Here is a 17,127-nt window from a genome sequence, read left to right on the forward strand (position 1 = left end):
TAAGGCCGGGCGCGGTGGCTCAAGTCTGTAATCCCAGCACTTTGGGAGGCCGAGACAGGCGGATCACGAGGTCAGGAGATGGAGACATCCTGGCTAACACGGTGCACAGTGAAACCCCGTCTCTACTAAAAAAAATACAAAAAACTAGCCGGGTGAGGTGGCAGGTGCCTGTAGTCCCAGCTACTCGGGAGGCTGAGGCAGGAGAATGGCGTAAACCCGGGAGGCGGAGCTTGCAGTAAGCTGAGATCTGGCCACTGCACCCCAGCCTGGGCGACAGAGCGAGACTCCGTCTCAAAAAAAAAAAAAAAAAAAAAAAAATACAAAAATTAGCCGAATTTGGTGGCACACACCTGCTATCCCAGCTACTCAGGAGGCTGAGGCAGGAGAGTGATTTGAACCTGGGAGGTGGAGGTTGCAGTGAGCCAAGATCGTGCCACTGTTCTCTAGCCTGGGCGACAGAGCAAGACTCCATCTCAAAAAAAAAAAAAAAAAAAAAAAAAAAATTAGCCATTTCACAACGTGTACATGTACCAAAACATAATATTGTACACCATAAGTATATACAATTTTAACTTGTCAATTAAAAAGAGAAAATCAAAACACCATCATCATTTAAAAAGAGCTAAATAAAAACAATTCATTGGTGAAGCTGGGACGAGAATTAAGTTTTCAAAGAAGTGGGGGAAAGATCTAACAGTACTACACAGACAAGAATATTTTATGATTGTGAACAGAGTTCCTGCTGCCACAGCTCTCTGGATCCTTTGGGACTTCTCTACCATGTTGAATTACTCAATCAAAATTAAAGATCTTTTATCTAACTCCTGATATAAAGGCTATTAATGAAATACTTTGCCAGAAATATTTAACCTGTACCTATTTAAGCTTTTAGATGTCACTTCCAGTTTATAGAATATAGATTACAGGATCAAGTTGAACATCAAGAGGAGATAATTATACAAATCCAGAACCAAGAATATTCCAAATGTTAATGTCAGAAGAAAGCAAAGGAACTGTTTTAGATTAAAAGATAAAATAAGGCCAGGTCCGGTGGCTCATGCCTATAATGCCAGCGCTTTGGAAGGTCGAGGTGGGTGAATCATTTGAGGTTAGGAGTTCAAGACCAGCCTGGCCAACATAGTGAAACCCTGTCTCTACTAAAAATACAAAAAAATTAGCCAGATGTGGTGGTACGTGCCTGTAATCCCAGCTACTCAGCAGAATCGCTTGAACCTGGGAGGCTTGAACCCGGGAGATGGAGGTTGCGGTGAGCTGAGATTGCGCCACTGCACTCCAGCTTCAGTGACAGAGTGAGACTCCATCTCAAAAATAAGAAAAAAAAGAAAAAGATCAAACAAAATGCATTGTATAAAACTTCATTGGATCCCAACACACACAAAAAAATCTAGCTGTAAAATATATATTTGGTGAATAACTGAAGAAATTTTAATATGGTCTATATAGTGGAGTGGGAATTTTTTGTTAATTTTCTTTCTTTTTTTTTTGGACAGAGTCTTGCTCTGTCGCCAGGCTGGAGTGCAGTGGCATGATCCCAGCTCACTGCCACCTCCACCTCCCAGGTTCAAGTGATTCTCCTGCCTCCACCTCCAGAGTAGCTGGAGCTGTAGGCTAGTGCCACCACGCTCAGCTAATTTTTGTATTTTTAGTACAGACGGGATTTCACCATGATGACCAGGATGGTCTTGATCTCTTGACCTCATGATCCGCCTGCCTCAGCCTTCTAAAGTGCTGGGATTATAGGTGTGAGCCACTGCGCCCGGCGTGTTAATTTTCTTAGTAGAGATGATGATGTAGTAAGTGGAGAATGACATTCTCTTTCTCTTCCAACATGGCCTCTCCATGAGACTAGTCTGGACTTCCTCCTAGCACAGTGGGCTCTGGGTAACTAGACTTCATACATGGCTGCTGACTTCCCAGGGTGACAGTGGAGGCTCCGTGGTTTCTTAAAGGATAAGGCTAAAGCAAGCTGCAAGGCCAGCCCAAGTGGAAGGGGAGCAGAGGTAGATCCCACTGCATGATGAATGGAACAACTCATGCTTACAAAAAGGTAAGGAATTGATAGGGGTCATCTTTGGAGACTATCTACTCCCCAGTGCCAAGGACCTGATTAAACATATCAAGAGGTTGAATGAAAGCTTCGCCCTCCACAATACATGAGAAATCCAGACACTGAAAATATGTTTCTATTATAAATAAGAAAAATGTAGAGAGTTCACATTAAAGAGAGTCAATAAGCATTTGGTGTATAGAACATTTAGGTTCTTTTCCTTATATGCAAGGAATTTATCATCTACGAGGCAAAGGTAGAAATATACAGGTATAAAACATGTAGGAGCAAGGATTAGGATATTATTCCCTAGAAAATATCTGACTTTAGATCTATTACCATTTTCAGCTTCCCTTCCCTCACTTTGAACAGTATTTGAGGAGTGAATCCCAGAAATGAAGCTGTATTTTACTGATTTTTGCATTCCTACCAATGTTTTAAGAATCTGGCACACAATGAGCACCCAATGTTTGTTGAATTCAATGAGTGAATTGTATCTATCATACAAACTGTTATCCATTCAGGAGTGGGAATTTTAGGAAATACACAAGGGCTGCAGCAAATTCATCTATCTGTCATAATTGAAAAATGAGCTGTTCTGGTTCACAGCTCTGTAGAACAGAACCATGAGCCCAGTAATAAGAAACAACTTGATCTCAATAGTCAAAATAGGTACTGCAAATCCAGGTTGAAAAGTTCCTACGCTTAAGTAAAAACCTCTCAGATTCACTTTAGGAAGGGTTTATAGGTGGGTTGAAGACTCAGCAGTTTCAAGATCCTTGTCCTATCTCAATCTTCCATCTGGGCTATGACTAAGAAGGGGTACTGGCTAATGCATACACAGGTGCTTACAACCTTTATATAATACTTTGGGTGGTGTTATGGCTGAGTCACGTCCTCCCCAAATTCATATTTTGAAACCCTAATCCCCAGTGTGACTGTAATTAGAGACAGGGCCTTTAGAGTTAAAGGAGGTTGGAAGGGTGGAGGCCTAATTCAATATGACTGGGGTCCTTATAAGAAGAGAAAGAGACAGCAGGATGTGCATGCAGAGAAAAGACCCTGTGAGGATACAGACGTACGGCAGTTGTCTGCCTGATCTTGGACTTCCAGCCTCCAGAACGGTGAGAAAATAAATTTCTGTTGTTTAAGCCACCCAGGCTGTGGTATTTTGTAATGGCAGTCCTCACAACCTAATAAAGCTGGCAAACAAAACAGTCAGGTAAATGTGCTCTTTCATATTATACAGGCTTCTTTAAACAGTAAAATAATTGCAACTTGGAAAATAACAGAATATAAAAACATTTACCTACCACTCGGATTTTAACAAATGTGGACATCTTGTCACATTTGCTTCAGATATTTTTTTAACTTTAAGAAATAAATTTGGTTTTGTTTTTGTTTTTTTGAGATGGAGTCTTGCTCTGTTGCCCAGGCTGGAGTGCAGTGGTGCAATCTCAGCTCACTGCCATATCCTCCGCCAGTTCAAGCAATTCTCCTTAGTGTCCCAAGTATCTAGGATTACAGGCATGTGCCACCACACCTGGCCAATTTTTGTATTTTTAGTAGAAACAAGTTTTCACCATGTTGACCAAGCTGGACATTTGTGGGTTTTTTGTTTTGTTTTGTTTTGTTTTTGAGAAGGGGTCTTGTTGTGTCATCCAGGCTGGAGTACAGTGGCATAATTACTGATCACTGAAACCTCTGCCTCTGCCTCCTAGGCTCAGGTGATTCTCCCATATCAGCCTCCTGAGTAGCTCAGACCACAGGTGCGCACCACCAAGCCCAGCTAATTTTTTGTATTTTTGGTAGAAACAGGGTTTCACCATGTTGTCCAGGCTGGTCTTGAACTCCTGGGCTCAAGCGATCTGCCTGCCTCCCTCCCGAAGTGCTGGGATTACAGGCATGAGCCACTGCGTACAGCCCAGAAATAATATTTTATACTTTCATACTTAAAACTTTATATTTTGGTACCCTTTGGGTCTGCTTCCATACTATCCTAGCCCAGAGGTAATCACAATTCTGAAGAAGGAAACTATTCCTGTCCACGTATTTATGTACTTACATATATGCAAATGTCAAAAAGCAACAGATAGTACTGCTTTGTATTTACATGAGTGATATGGTTAAATATTTGTGCAAGATTTTTCCTTCAACATTGTTTTGAGGTTTACGTACACAATTTGATACATGTAGCTATAGTTGATTTATTTTCACTGTTCTATAGTCTTCCATTGTATGAGCACACTATTTACTTATCCATTTTCCTGCTGACAGATCTTCAGGTTGTTCTCAACGTTTCAGTATTATAAACACCACAGCATTGAACAACCTTGCATATGTCTGCTTGCATGCATTAGTACCACAGGGTATTTGCACCTTCAGTTGTACCAGATATTGCTCTCCAGAATGAGGCTGAGGTAGGTAGATCACTTGAGTTCAGTAGCTTGAGAACAGCCTGGGCAACATGGTGAAACCCTGTTTCTACTAAAAATACAAAAAACTTAGTCAGGTGTGCTGGTGTGTGCCTGTAGTCCTAGCTACTTTGGGGGCTGAGGCAGGAGGATCACTTGAACCTGCGAGGTTGAGGCTTCAGTGAGCCGAGATTGCACCACTGCACTCCGGCTTGGGTGACAAAGTGAGACCCTACCTCAAACACAAAAAACAAACAAACAAACAAAAAAACTGTACCAATTGTCAGGGTTTAAATTTGATCCATTTGAAATGCTAAATCATTTTTTATTACTGTATGAAGGATAATCCACATACAATGAGCTGTACAATTTGATGGTCTTTCACAAATGTCTTCACTTGTGAAACCAGAACCATGATCAAGAAAAAAAAACATTTCCAGGGGTCAAGATGGCTGACTAGAAACAGCTGCAGTCGGAGGCTCCCACTGAAAAGAAGAAAAACGGCAACTGAGGTATCCAGGTTCTCCCCTTGGGACTGGCTAGGAGGTTGGTGGGACCCATGGAGGCGGGTAAAAGCAGGGTGGTGCCACAGCCCACCTGGGAGCCACATGAGGTGAGGGGAGCTCCCACCCGTCTAAACCCAAAGAATGGACTTAAGAGGCATGAAGAACAGCGAAAGTGAGACTTTTAATAACAATCTTGGAAGAGTGGGTGTCTGGTGAGCAGGCACATCCAGGGCAGTCGCAACAGGTAATTTATCTCCTAGCACGCAAGCCCCTCCCCCAGTTCCTCATTTGTTGAGTATTATGGGGTTACAATCTTCCCAGATGTCACCTAAGTTTCATTATCCCTCTTATAAGGTTATACTCCGTCCCCTTCTCCGCTTCAGTTTTGATTTCCCAATAACGAAACTTTCTTCTCTCTCTCTCTCTCTTTTTTTTTTTTTTTTTTTTAACGAATGAGGCAATTTATTAACCCAGCATGGTTTGTTCTAATGCTTCTTGTTGGCAGCTGCCACCTGTCCGGCGATTCTGTCCAGATCTCTCTGTCCCTGAAGCGTCAGCTTGCGGCCCCCATCTTGGTCCTTTTCCACCATTTTCAGCCCCTCCAGGGCTTGGAGGACCCGACGAGCCACACTCTTGGAGTCTCGGCTGAAGTGGCTGGGCATGGCGCCGTTTCTCTGACGTCCCCCATAGATCTTGGTCATGGAGCCAACCCCAGAGCCACCCCGGAGGTACAGGTGCCGCGCTGTGGAAGCAACTCGTGTGTAGAACCAGTTCTCATCATGGGGAGCAAGCTCTTTGTGCTTGGCTAGCTTGATGGTGTCCACCCATTCGGGGACTTTCAGCTTCCTGGACTTTTTGAGGAAGGTTGCCAGAGCTCTGACGAACTCCTGCTGGTTCACGTCTTTTATAGTAACTCCAGGCATCGTGCGGCCTCCGCGCTGCCAGCCAGGGGAAAGGAAACTTTATTCTCTCTTATGGGTTGACCCTCCTCTACATTCTGTTAGCTTATTGTGACCTTCTAGGTGCATGAACTATGCGGTTTGTCACATTTGCAGACTGGCTGCCATACTTAGATGTATCATGCCTTGAGAATGGACCATTTAAAATATTTTATCACAGAAAACCACACTTTTTCCATGGATCTGTGCAAGCTGCAGATCAGAAGGTCCCCCTTGTGAGCCCATGCCACCAGGGCCTTGGGTCCCAAGCACAGAGCTGTGCAGATTCTCAGTGACCACTCAGCTGGAGACTGCTGAAGACTACTGAGCTACTGAGTTCCGGGGTGGGGGGAGGCGGGGAGCCATCATCACTGCGGCTGCCTTTGGCCTAAGATGACTGAGCTGCTTGGGGGAGGGGCGGCAGTCACCACTGCAGCTCTAGTCTGTAGTTTGGATCCATGAGGAATTTTCCACAATGCAGCACAGTGGTTGTGGTTGATTGTGGTCAGACTGCCTCTTTAGGCAGGACCCCTGACCTATCCCTCCTCACTAGGTGGGGCCTCCCTGCGGGAATTTCAGCAACTCCAGCCAGGTGTTTATGGACAAAACTCTGATCTTCCTGGGATGAAGCCCCATGTGGAGAGGGATGGTCGTGGTCTCTGGATCAGCTGACTCAGTCTTTCTGCCAGCTGGCTCTGAGAAATCCAGGCAGTCCAGATGAGTGGGATTCCCCCCAGCACAGTGCACCATCTCTGCTAAGGGGCAGCCAGAGTGCTTTGTTAAACAGGTCTCTGATCCTGTACCACCTGACTGGGTGAGAGCTCCCAACAGAGGTTGCCAGACACCTTATGCAAGAGCATTCCTGTTAGTATTAAGTTGGTGCCACTCTGGAACAGAGCTCTCAGAGAAAGGAGCAGGCAGCCATCTTTGCTCTTCTGCAGCCTCCACTGTTGACACCTTCAGGTCCAGGAGGGACCCAGGAAAATAGGGTCTGGAGTGGACCCGCAACAAATTACAGCAGCCCTTTGGAAAAAGGGCCTGACTGTTAAAAGAGAAACAAGCAAACAGAAAAAAATAACAACAATGGCATCAACAAAAAAGTCCCCACAAAAACCCCATCCCAAGTTCAGCAGCCTCAAAGATCGGAGCTAGATTAACTCACAAAGATGAGAATCAATGAAAAATTGCCGAAAACTCAACAATCCAGAGTGCCTCTTCTCCTTCAAATGATTGCAACACCCCTCCACCAAGGGCACAGATTTGGGCAGAGGCTGAGATGGATGAATTTGACAGAAGCAGGCTTCAGAAGGTGGGTAATAACAAACTTCACTGAGCTAAAAGAGCATGTTCTAACCCAACGCAAAGAAGCTAAGGACCATGCTAAAACAATACAGGAGTTGTTACCAGAATAAGCAGTTTAGAGAGGAACATAAATGACCTGATGGAGCTGAAAAACAACACAGAAACTTCACAATGCAGCCACAAATATCAATAGCCAAATAGAGCAAGTGGAGGAAAGAATTTCAGAGCTTGAAGACTATCTTGTTGAAATGAGACAGGCAGACCAAATTAGAAAAAAAAAAAAAAAAAAAAAGAATGAAAAGGAACAAACAAAATCTCCAAGAACTATGGGATCACGGAAAAAGACCAAACCTACAACTGACTGGGGTACCTGAAAGAGACAGGAAGAATGGAACCAAGTTGGAAAACTTACTTCAGGATATCATCCAGGAGAACTTCCCCAACCTAGCAAGACAGGCCAAAATTCCAGTTCAGAAAATCCAGAGAATTCCTGTAATATACTCCATGAGAAGATCAACCCCAAGACACGCATTTATTTACCTCCAAGGTCAAAATGAAGGAAAAAATGTTAAGCACGGCCAGAGAGAAAGGCCAGGTCACCTACAAAAAGAAGGCCATCAGCCTAACCGTGGACCTCTCAGCAGAAACCCTAGAAGCCAGAAGCGAGTGGGGCCCAATATTCCACATTCTTAAGGAAAAGAATTTCCAACCCAGAATTTAATATCTGCCTAAATTAAGCTTCATAAGTGAAAGAGAAATAAAATCCTTTTCAGACAACCAAATCCTGAGGCAATTCATCACCTCCAGGCCTGCCTTGCAAGAGCTCTTGAAGGAAGCACTAAAGATGGAAAGGAAAAACCATTAATGGCCACTACAAAAACACACTGAAGTACAAAAACCAATGACACTATGAAGCATATACATCAATAATTATGCAAAAGAGCCAGCTAGCATCATGATGACAGGATAAAATTCACATATAACAATATTAACCTTAAATGTAAATGGGCTAAATGCCCCAGTTAAAAGACACAAAATGGCAAGCTGGATAAAGAGTCAAGACCCATCAGGTGCTGTATTCAAGAGACCCATCTCACATGCAAAGACACATATAGGCTCAAAATAAAGAGATGAAGGGAAATTTACCAAGCAAATGGAAAGCAGAAAAAAGCAGGAATTGCAATCCTGGTTTCTGACACAACAGACTTTAAACTAACAAAGATCAAAAAAGATTAAGAAAGGCATTACATAATGGTAAAGGGTTTAATTCAACAAGAAGAGCTAACTATCCTAAATATATATTCACCCAACACAGGAGCACCCAGATTCATAAAACTAGTTCATAGAGACCTACAAAGAGACTTAGACTCTCACACAATAATACTGGGAGAATTTAACACCCCACTGTCAATATTAAACAGATCATTGAGACAGAAAATTAACAAAGATACTCAGGACTTAGACTCAGCTGTAGATCAAGTGGACCTGATAGATATCTACAGAACTCTCCACCAAAAACAACAGAATATACATTCTTCTCAGTGCCACATGGCACCAACTCTAAAATCGATCACATAATTGGAAGTAAAAACACTCCTTAGCAAATGCGTAAGAACTGAAATCATAACGAACAGTCTCGCAGACCAAGCACAATCAAATTAGAACTCAAGATTAAAAAACTCACCCAAAACCACACAACTACATGAAAACTAAACAACCTGTCCTGAATGTCTCCTGGGTGATTAATGAAATTAAGGCAGAAATCAAGAAGTTCTTTGAACCCAAGGAGAACAAAAAGACAACGTTCCAGAATCTCTGGGATGCAGCTAAAGCAGTGTTAAGTGGGAAATGTATAGCAGTAAATGTCCACAACAAAAAGCTAGAAAGATCTCAAATTGACACTGTAACATCACAACTAAAAGAACTAGAGAACTGAGAGCAAACAAACCCTAAAGCTAGAAGAAGACAAGAAATAACCAAAGTCAGACTGGAACTGAAGGAGATGGAGACACGAAAAATCCTTAAAAAAAAATCAACTAACCCAGGAGCTGGTTTTTTGAAAAAATTAATAAAATAGACTACTAGCTAGACTAACAAACAAGAAAAGAGAGGAGAATCAAATAGACACAATAAAAAATGATAAAGGAGATATCACCACTGACCCCACAGAAATGCAAGCAACCATTAGAGAATACTATAAACACCTCTATGCAAATAAACTAGAAAATTTAGAAGAAATGTATAAATTTCTGCATATATACACCCTCCCATGACTGAACCAGGAAGAAGTTGAATTCCTGAATAGAACAATAACAAGTTCTGAAATTGAGGCAGTAAGAAATAGCCAACCAACCAAAAAAAGCCCAGGACCAGACGAATTTACAGCTGAATTCTACCAGAAGTATAAAGAGAAGCTGGTACCATTTCTTCTGAAATTATTCCAAACAATTGAAAAGTAGAATATCCTCTCTAACTCATTTTATGAGGCCAGCATCATTCTGATACCAAAACCTGGCAGAGATACAACAAAAAAAGAAAACTTCAGGTCAATATCCCTGATGAACATTGATGCAAAAATCCTCAATAAAATATTAGCAAGCTAAATCCAGCAGCAAAGCAAAAAGCTTACCTACCATGATCAAGTTTGCTTCATCCCCAGGACGCAAGGCTGGTTCAATGTATGCAAATCAATAAACATAATTCATCACATAAACAGAACTACAGACAAAAACCACATGATTATCTCAATAGATGCAGAAAAGGCCTTCAGTAAAATTCAGCATCCCTTCATGTTAAAAACTCTCAATAAACTAGGTATTGATGGAACATACCTCAAAATAATAAAAGGCATTTATGACAAACCCACAGCAATATCATACTGAATGGGCAAAAGCTGGAAGCATTCCCCTTGAAAACTGGCACAAGACAAGGATGCCCTCTCTCACCACTTCTATTCAACATAGTATTGGAATTTCTGGTCAGGGCAATCAGGCAAGAGAAAAAATAGAGTATTCAAATAGGAAGAGAGAAAGTTAAACTGTCTCTGTTTGCAGATGACATGATCCTATACCTAGAAAACCCCATCGAATTGGCCCAAAAGCTTAAGCTGACAAGTAACTTCAGCAAAGTCTCAGAAAAAAAAAATCAATATACAAAAGTCACAAGCATTCTTGTCCAAAAACCATAGACAAGCAGAGAGCAAAATCATGAATGAACTCCCATTCACAACTGCTACAAGGAGAATAAAATACCTAGGAATACAGCTGACCAAGGAAGTGAAGGATTTCTTCATGGAGAACAACAAACCACTGCTCAAGGAAGTCAGAGAGGACACAAACAAATGGAAAAACACTCCAGGTTCATGGATAAGAAGAATCAATATTGTGAAAATGGCCATACTGCCCAAATTAATTCATAGATTCAATGCTATTCCCATTCAACCACCTCAGACCTTCCTCACAGAATTAGAAAAAAACTACTTTGAAATTCATATAGAACAACAACAACAACAACAAAAAGCCCGTGTAGCCAAGACAATCTTAAGCAAAAAGAACAATACTGGAGGGATCACATTACTCAACGTCAAACTCTACTGCAAGGCTACAGTAACCAACACAGCATGGTACTGGTACAAAAACAGACACATAGGCCAATGAAACAGAATAGAGATCTCAGAAATAAGACCACACATCTACAACTATCTGATCGTCAACAAATCTGACAAAAACAAGCAATGAGGAAAGAATTCCCTATTTAATAAATGGTTCTGGGAGAACTGGCTAGCCATATGCAGAAAATTGAAACTGGACCCCTTTTTTACACCTTCTATAAAAATTAAAGATGGATTGAAAACTTAAAGGTAAAATCCCAAACTGTAAAAATCCTAGAAGAAAATCTAGGCAATACCCATTCAGGACATTCGCATGGGCAAAGATTTCATCACGAAAAGGTCAAAAGCAATCGCAACAAATGCAAAAATTGACAAATGGGATCTAATTAAACTAAAGAACTTCTGCACAGCAAAAGAAACTATTATCAGTGAGAAAGACAACCTACAGAATGGGAGAACATTTTGAAGCTAGACAAAGGTCTAATATCCAGAATCTACAAGGAATTTAAGCAAATATACAAGAAAAAAACAACCCTGTTAAAAAGTGGATAAAGGACATGAACAGACACTTCTCAAAAGAAGACATTTATGCGGCCAACAAACATATGAAAAAAAGCTCAACATCATTGATCATTAGATAAATGCAAATCAAAACTACAGTGAGGCTGGGCACGGTGGCTCATGCTTGTAATCCCAGCATTTGAGAGGCCTAGGCAGGTGGATCACTTGAGGTCAGGAGTTCAAGACCACCCTGGCCAACATGGTGAAACCCTGTCTCTACTAAAAACACAAAAATTAGCCAGGCATGGTGGTGTGTGCCTGTAGTCCCAGCTACTTGGGAAGCTAAGGCAGCAGAATCGCTTGCACCCAGGAGGCAGATGTTTCAGTGAGCTGAGATCACACCCCAGCTTGGGCAACAGAGCGAGACTCCTTCACTCGCACACACAAAAAAACTACAACGAGATAACATTTCACGCCAGTCAAAATGGTGATTATTAAAAAGTCAAGAAACAACAGATACTGGCAAGGGTATGGAGAAATAGGAACACTTTTACACTGTTGATGGGAATGTAAATTAGTTCAACCACATGGAAAACAGTGTGGGGATTCCTCAAAGATCTAGAACCAGAAATACCATTTGATCCAGCAATCCTATTACTGGGTATATACCCAAGGAATACAAATCATTCTATTATAAAGATACATGCATGTGTATGTTCATTGCAGCACTATTCACAATAAAAAAGACATGGAATTATTATTATTATTGTCAATCCAAATGTCCATCAATGATAGATTGGATAAAGAAAATGTGGTAGATGTATACCATGGAATTCTATGCAGCCTTAAAAAGGAATGAAATCATGTCCTTTGCTGGGACATGGATGGAGCTTGAAGCCATTATTTTCAGCAAACTGTGCAGGAACAGAAAAACAAATACCACATGTTTTCACTTACAAGTGGAAGTTGAACAGTGAGAACACAGGGACACAGAGAGGGGAACAACACACACTGGGGCCTGTTGCAGGGATGGCATGGGACAAGAGACAGCATCTGGATAAATAGCTAATGCATATGAGGCTTAATACCTAGGTGATGGGTTGATAGATGCAGCAAACCACCATGTCACACGTTTACCTATGTAATAAACCTGCACGTCTTGCACATATATCCTGGAACATAAAATAAAATCAAAATAAATTAAAATAAAATAAAAGTAAAAATATTTCCATCATCTCCCAAAGTTTCCTTATGCCTGCGTGCAATCTAGCCCTCCTTCAATGTCCATGCCGAAGCAACCACTGGACTGTTTTAACAATAGTTTTCATTTTAGAGAATTTTATATAAATGGAATTCATACAGTATGTTCTGTGTCTGGCTTCTCCAGTTACTGTAATGATTTTGAAATTCATCCATGTCACTGTGTATTAGTAGTTCATATCTCTTTACTGTATGGATATGCAGCATTTTGCTTATCCATTCACCTATCTGTGGACACTTGGGTTATTTTCAGTTCGGGGTCAAGACTGCTATGAACATTTTCATGTGGATGTTTGCTTTTATTTATCTTGGGCAAGTACAAAGAAGTGGAATGACTGGGTGGTATGATAAGCATATGCTTAATTTTACTCATGGTTTTTATTTGCATTTTCCTAATGACTTAACAATGTTGAATATCTTTTCATGTGCTTATTGGACATTCATTCCTACATCTTCTTTTGTGAAATGTCTATTTAAATCTTTTGTTTCTTAATTGGGAATATTATTTTATTATTGTTAATTTTTTTGAGACAGTCTTGCTTGGTCTTCCAGGCTGGAGTACAGTGATATGATCTTGGCTCACTGCAACCTCCGCCTCCCAGATTCAAGGGATTCTCATGCCTCAGCCTCCCAAGTAGCTGGGATTACATGCATGTGCCACCAGCCCGGCTAATTGTATTTTTAGTAGAGTTTTGCAATGTTGGCCAGGCTGGTCTTGAGCTCCTGGCCTCAGGTGATTCATTTGCCTTGACCTCCCAAAGTGCTGGGATTACAGGCGTGAGCCACTGCGCCCGGCCTGGGAATATTCTTGAGTTGCAAGATGACTTCATACATTCTGGAATTCTGGATACAGGTACTTTAACAGATATGTTTGGCAAACATTTTCTCTCAGTTTGTAGCTAGAAATGTCAGTTTCTTAAAAGTGACTTTTGAAGAGAAGTTTTTAATTTTCATGAAGCCCAACTTCCTTTTTTTTTTAAAATGGTTTATGCCATTTGTAGTCTAAGAAATCTTTGCAAACCCAAAACCATTAGATTTTCTGCTCTTTGCTTCTGAAAGTTTAGCTTTTATTAACTCTTTTAAGTCTATGAGGTGAAGGTGATGATTCATCTTTGATTTTTTTGCCTATCTCCCCCTACAGCACCATTTGTTGAAATGACTATCCTTTCCCATTGAATTGCCTTGGCACCTTTGTTAAAAAATCAGTTTACCACATGTATTGGGTTTATTTCTGGATTTTCTATTCTGTTTCATTGATCTATGTGTTTATACACCAATACTACAATGTCTGATTATTGTAGCTTTATAAGTTTTGAGATCAGGTAGAATAAATCCTCCAACTTCATTCTTCTTGTCCAGCTGTTTTGGGCAAAACATTTCCATATACATTATAGAATTAGCTATCAATTTTTACAAATAAATTCAGATAGGATTTTGAGTTGAATCTATAAATTTGGGAGAATCAAGGTCTTAATATTATCAATACCTAAGCATCGTATAGCCTTCCGCTTATCAGAATCTTTCAGTTTTTCCAATGCTCTCTTATGGCTTAGTGTAGAGATCTTACACATCTTCGTGGGACTTATTTCAAGGAATCTAATGTGTTTTGATGCTGCCATAAATGATATCTTTTTAAATTTTCAGACTAACGTTGCTCACATGTAAACCTTGCAAAATTCACTTATTAAGGCTAAAAGGTTTCTGTAGATATTTTTGAATGTTCTACATGCATAATTATGCCATCTGTAAATAATGACAATTTTCTTTCTTCCTTTGACTTCTCCTTGTTGTCTTACTGCACTGGTTAGGCTCTAGAGTATAACACTTGAGTAAAAATAGCAAGAGCAGGTGTCCTCGTCACATTACTGATCTCAGGAGGAAAGTGCAAAGCCAGAATAATGGTTCCCAAAGACGTCTCTATCTGGGGAATTAAAAAGTTGCAAATAGAATTAAGGTTGTATATCGGCCGACCTTAAAATGGGGAGATTATTCTAGATTATCTGGGAGGGCCCAATGTAATCACAAAGGCCCTTAAAAGTGGAAGAGGAAGGCAGAAGAGTCTGTTTAAGAGCAATGTAATAAGAAAAGGATTTAACCCACTGCCTCTGACTTTGAAGATGGAGGAGAAACAGAGCTGAGTAATGTGAGTGGCCTTAAAAAGCTGGAAAGGGAGAGAAAATGGATTCTCCCTGAAGGCCTCCAGAAAGGAATGCAGCCCTACTGTCACCTTGATTTTAGCCCAGTGAAACCTGCATCAAGACCTCTACCTACAGACCGTAAGATAATAAATCTATGTTGTTCTGAGCCAGTAAGTTTATTATAACTTATTAGAGCAGCAATAGAGAACGAACACCCAAAGCTTTTGATTTTTCAACACTAAGTACGATGTTTGCTGTTGGGTGGTTGCAGATATGTTGTCTATTTGCACTTGTGTCCCTTCTAGTTTACTTATTTTGTAGAGATGGGGGTCTTCCTATGTTGCCAAGGCTGGTCTTGAACTCCTGGGATCAAAGGATCCTCCTGTCTTGGTCTCCCAAAGTGCTGGGATTACAGGTGTGAACCACCAGGCCTGGCCTTATTTTTATTTTTTGAGACAGATCTCACTCTGTCGCCCGGGTTGGAGTGCAGTGGTGTGATCATAGCTCACTGCAGCCTCGAACTCCTGAGCTCAAGTGATCCTCCTGCCTCAGCCTCCTTAGTAGCTGGGACTATGGGCATGCACAACCACACCTAATTTTACATTTTTTTCGTAGAGATTGGGGGCTTGCCATGTTGCCCAGGCTGCTCTCCAACTCCTGGCCTTAGGGATCCTCCCACCTCAGCCTCCCAAAGTGCTGAGATTACAGGCATGAATGAACTACCACACCCGATCAGAGTTTTTCCAATTTTTGTTGTTCTTTCTTAGCTTCCATGGCTTCTTAAATTCCTTCGGCATGTTTTAAAACATTAGATTAGGCCGGGCACGGTGGCTCAAGCCTGTAATCCCAGCACTTTGGGAGGCCGAGACGGGCGGATCACGAGGTCAGGATATCGAGACCATCCTGGCTAACACGGTGAAACCCCGTCTCTACTAAAAAATACAAAAAACTAGCCGAGCGACGTGGCGGGCGCCTGTAGTCCCAGCTACTTGGGAGGCTGAGGCAGGAGAATGGCGTAAACCCAGGAGGCGGGGCTTGCAGTGAGCTGAGATCTGGCCACTGCACTCCAGCCTGGGCGGCAGAGCCGTCTCAAAAAAAAACAAAAAACAAAAAACAAAACATTAGATTACTGTTTTCCTCTGCTTTAGAGAGATGTTTCTGGGATATCTTCATTTTCTGTGGGTATGTTATTGCAGATTGTAAATCTTTTTTTCTTTGAGCACATTGTAAGATGTAGTCTTACATTTTGTAAGATGTTTAAATCAGATGGATTTTCCTGTATGTTTCCTCCTGTATTTTTAAAGGATTCCTGTGTAGGAAGTGAGGGTGGGCCAGAACAGTTTCTGAGCTTCCTGGCTCTTAGGGCTCTCTTCTGTCGTTACTACAGAATATTAGACAAGACGGTCTTGTGTGTTTCTCCCTTTTCAGTACTTTTGAGTTCTGTCTCATTCATTTGGTCCCCTCTTCCCTCATTATCTGAGCCACTCTCCTTTACCCCTGGGGTCCTTCCCTCATCTGTGCATGTTCTATTCCCAGTAGTTTTTCTCAGTATAGCCCTATGTCCTCTCACTGGTTGTTTTTGAAAACTACGAAGACCAGATTGCCTTAGTACCTTCATACCTTTCTGCAGGCCCTTTTACTAGCTACTAGGTGAATGCTGGACAGCCTTCTACAATTTTGATTATGGTTTTTGGTTTTACCAATTGAAATTCCCACTACTGTTGGGGATCCTTCTTGTGGGGGCTTGGTACATGGTGGCAAATTCTGGGTTCTTTAGCTCTTAGGACCATCACAAATCTTCCTTCCCTTCTCTCTGCTTGATCCTCTGAAGCCACTATTGCCCCATGATCTTGCTTGATAGTTGCCCAAGCAAGTTGGTGAAAGAAGGCAGACTATAAAACCTAGGATGCTGCCTGTCTCTTCAAACAGCTGTACAAGGATTTAAGATGTAATTTGATCAAAGAACGTGGTGCCATCGTTTTTAAAAAAGTTTTAATTCCATATAATACAGTACTTCAATTTTTGTTGTTGTTGTTGTTGTTGTTTGTTTGAGACAGAATCTACTCTGTCACCTAGGCTGGAAGCAGTGGTGCGATCTCGGCTCACTGCAACCTTGGCCCTCCCTCCCGGGTTCAAGTAATTCTCGTGCCTCAGCCTGTCAAGTAGCTGGGATCACAGGTGTGTGTCACCACACCGGGGTCATTTTTGTATTTTTAGTAGAGATGGGGTTTCACCATCTTGGCGAGGCTGGTCTCGAACTTCTGACCTCAGGTGATCCGTCCACCTCGGCTGCCCAAAGTATTTCAAATTTTGGAAAAGTTTTGTGAATCAAATTATCTTCAAGTATGCCAGAACCATGTCTCCACAAACAGTCTTCAATTGCTGACCAG

The 17,127-nt window shown here is 41.4% G+C and overlaps 1 pseudogene across 1 annotated transcript; it reads right to left on the reverse strand.

The window, feature by feature from the left end:
- Positions 1–5,436: 5,436 nt before the first annotated feature.
- LOC115892374 lies at positions 5,437–12,483 on the reverse strand (annotated as a pseudogene). The gene is made up of 2 exons (XR_004052256.1): positions 12,428–12,483; positions 5,437–6,968 (listed from the first exon to the last, which is right to left on the reverse strand). The product of XR_004052256.1 is annotated as a 40S ribosomal protein S19 pseudogene (transcript).
- Positions 12,484–17,127: the final 4,644 nt, after the last annotated feature.

Source organism: Rhinopithecus roxellana, chromosome 2 (genome assembly GCF_007565055.1).
Source record: "Rhinopithecus roxellana isolate Shanxi Qingling chromosome 2, ASM756505v1, whole genome shotgun sequence".
NCBI lineage: Eukaryota > Metazoa > Chordata > Mammalia > Primates > Cercopithecidae > Rhinopithecus > Rhinopithecus roxellana.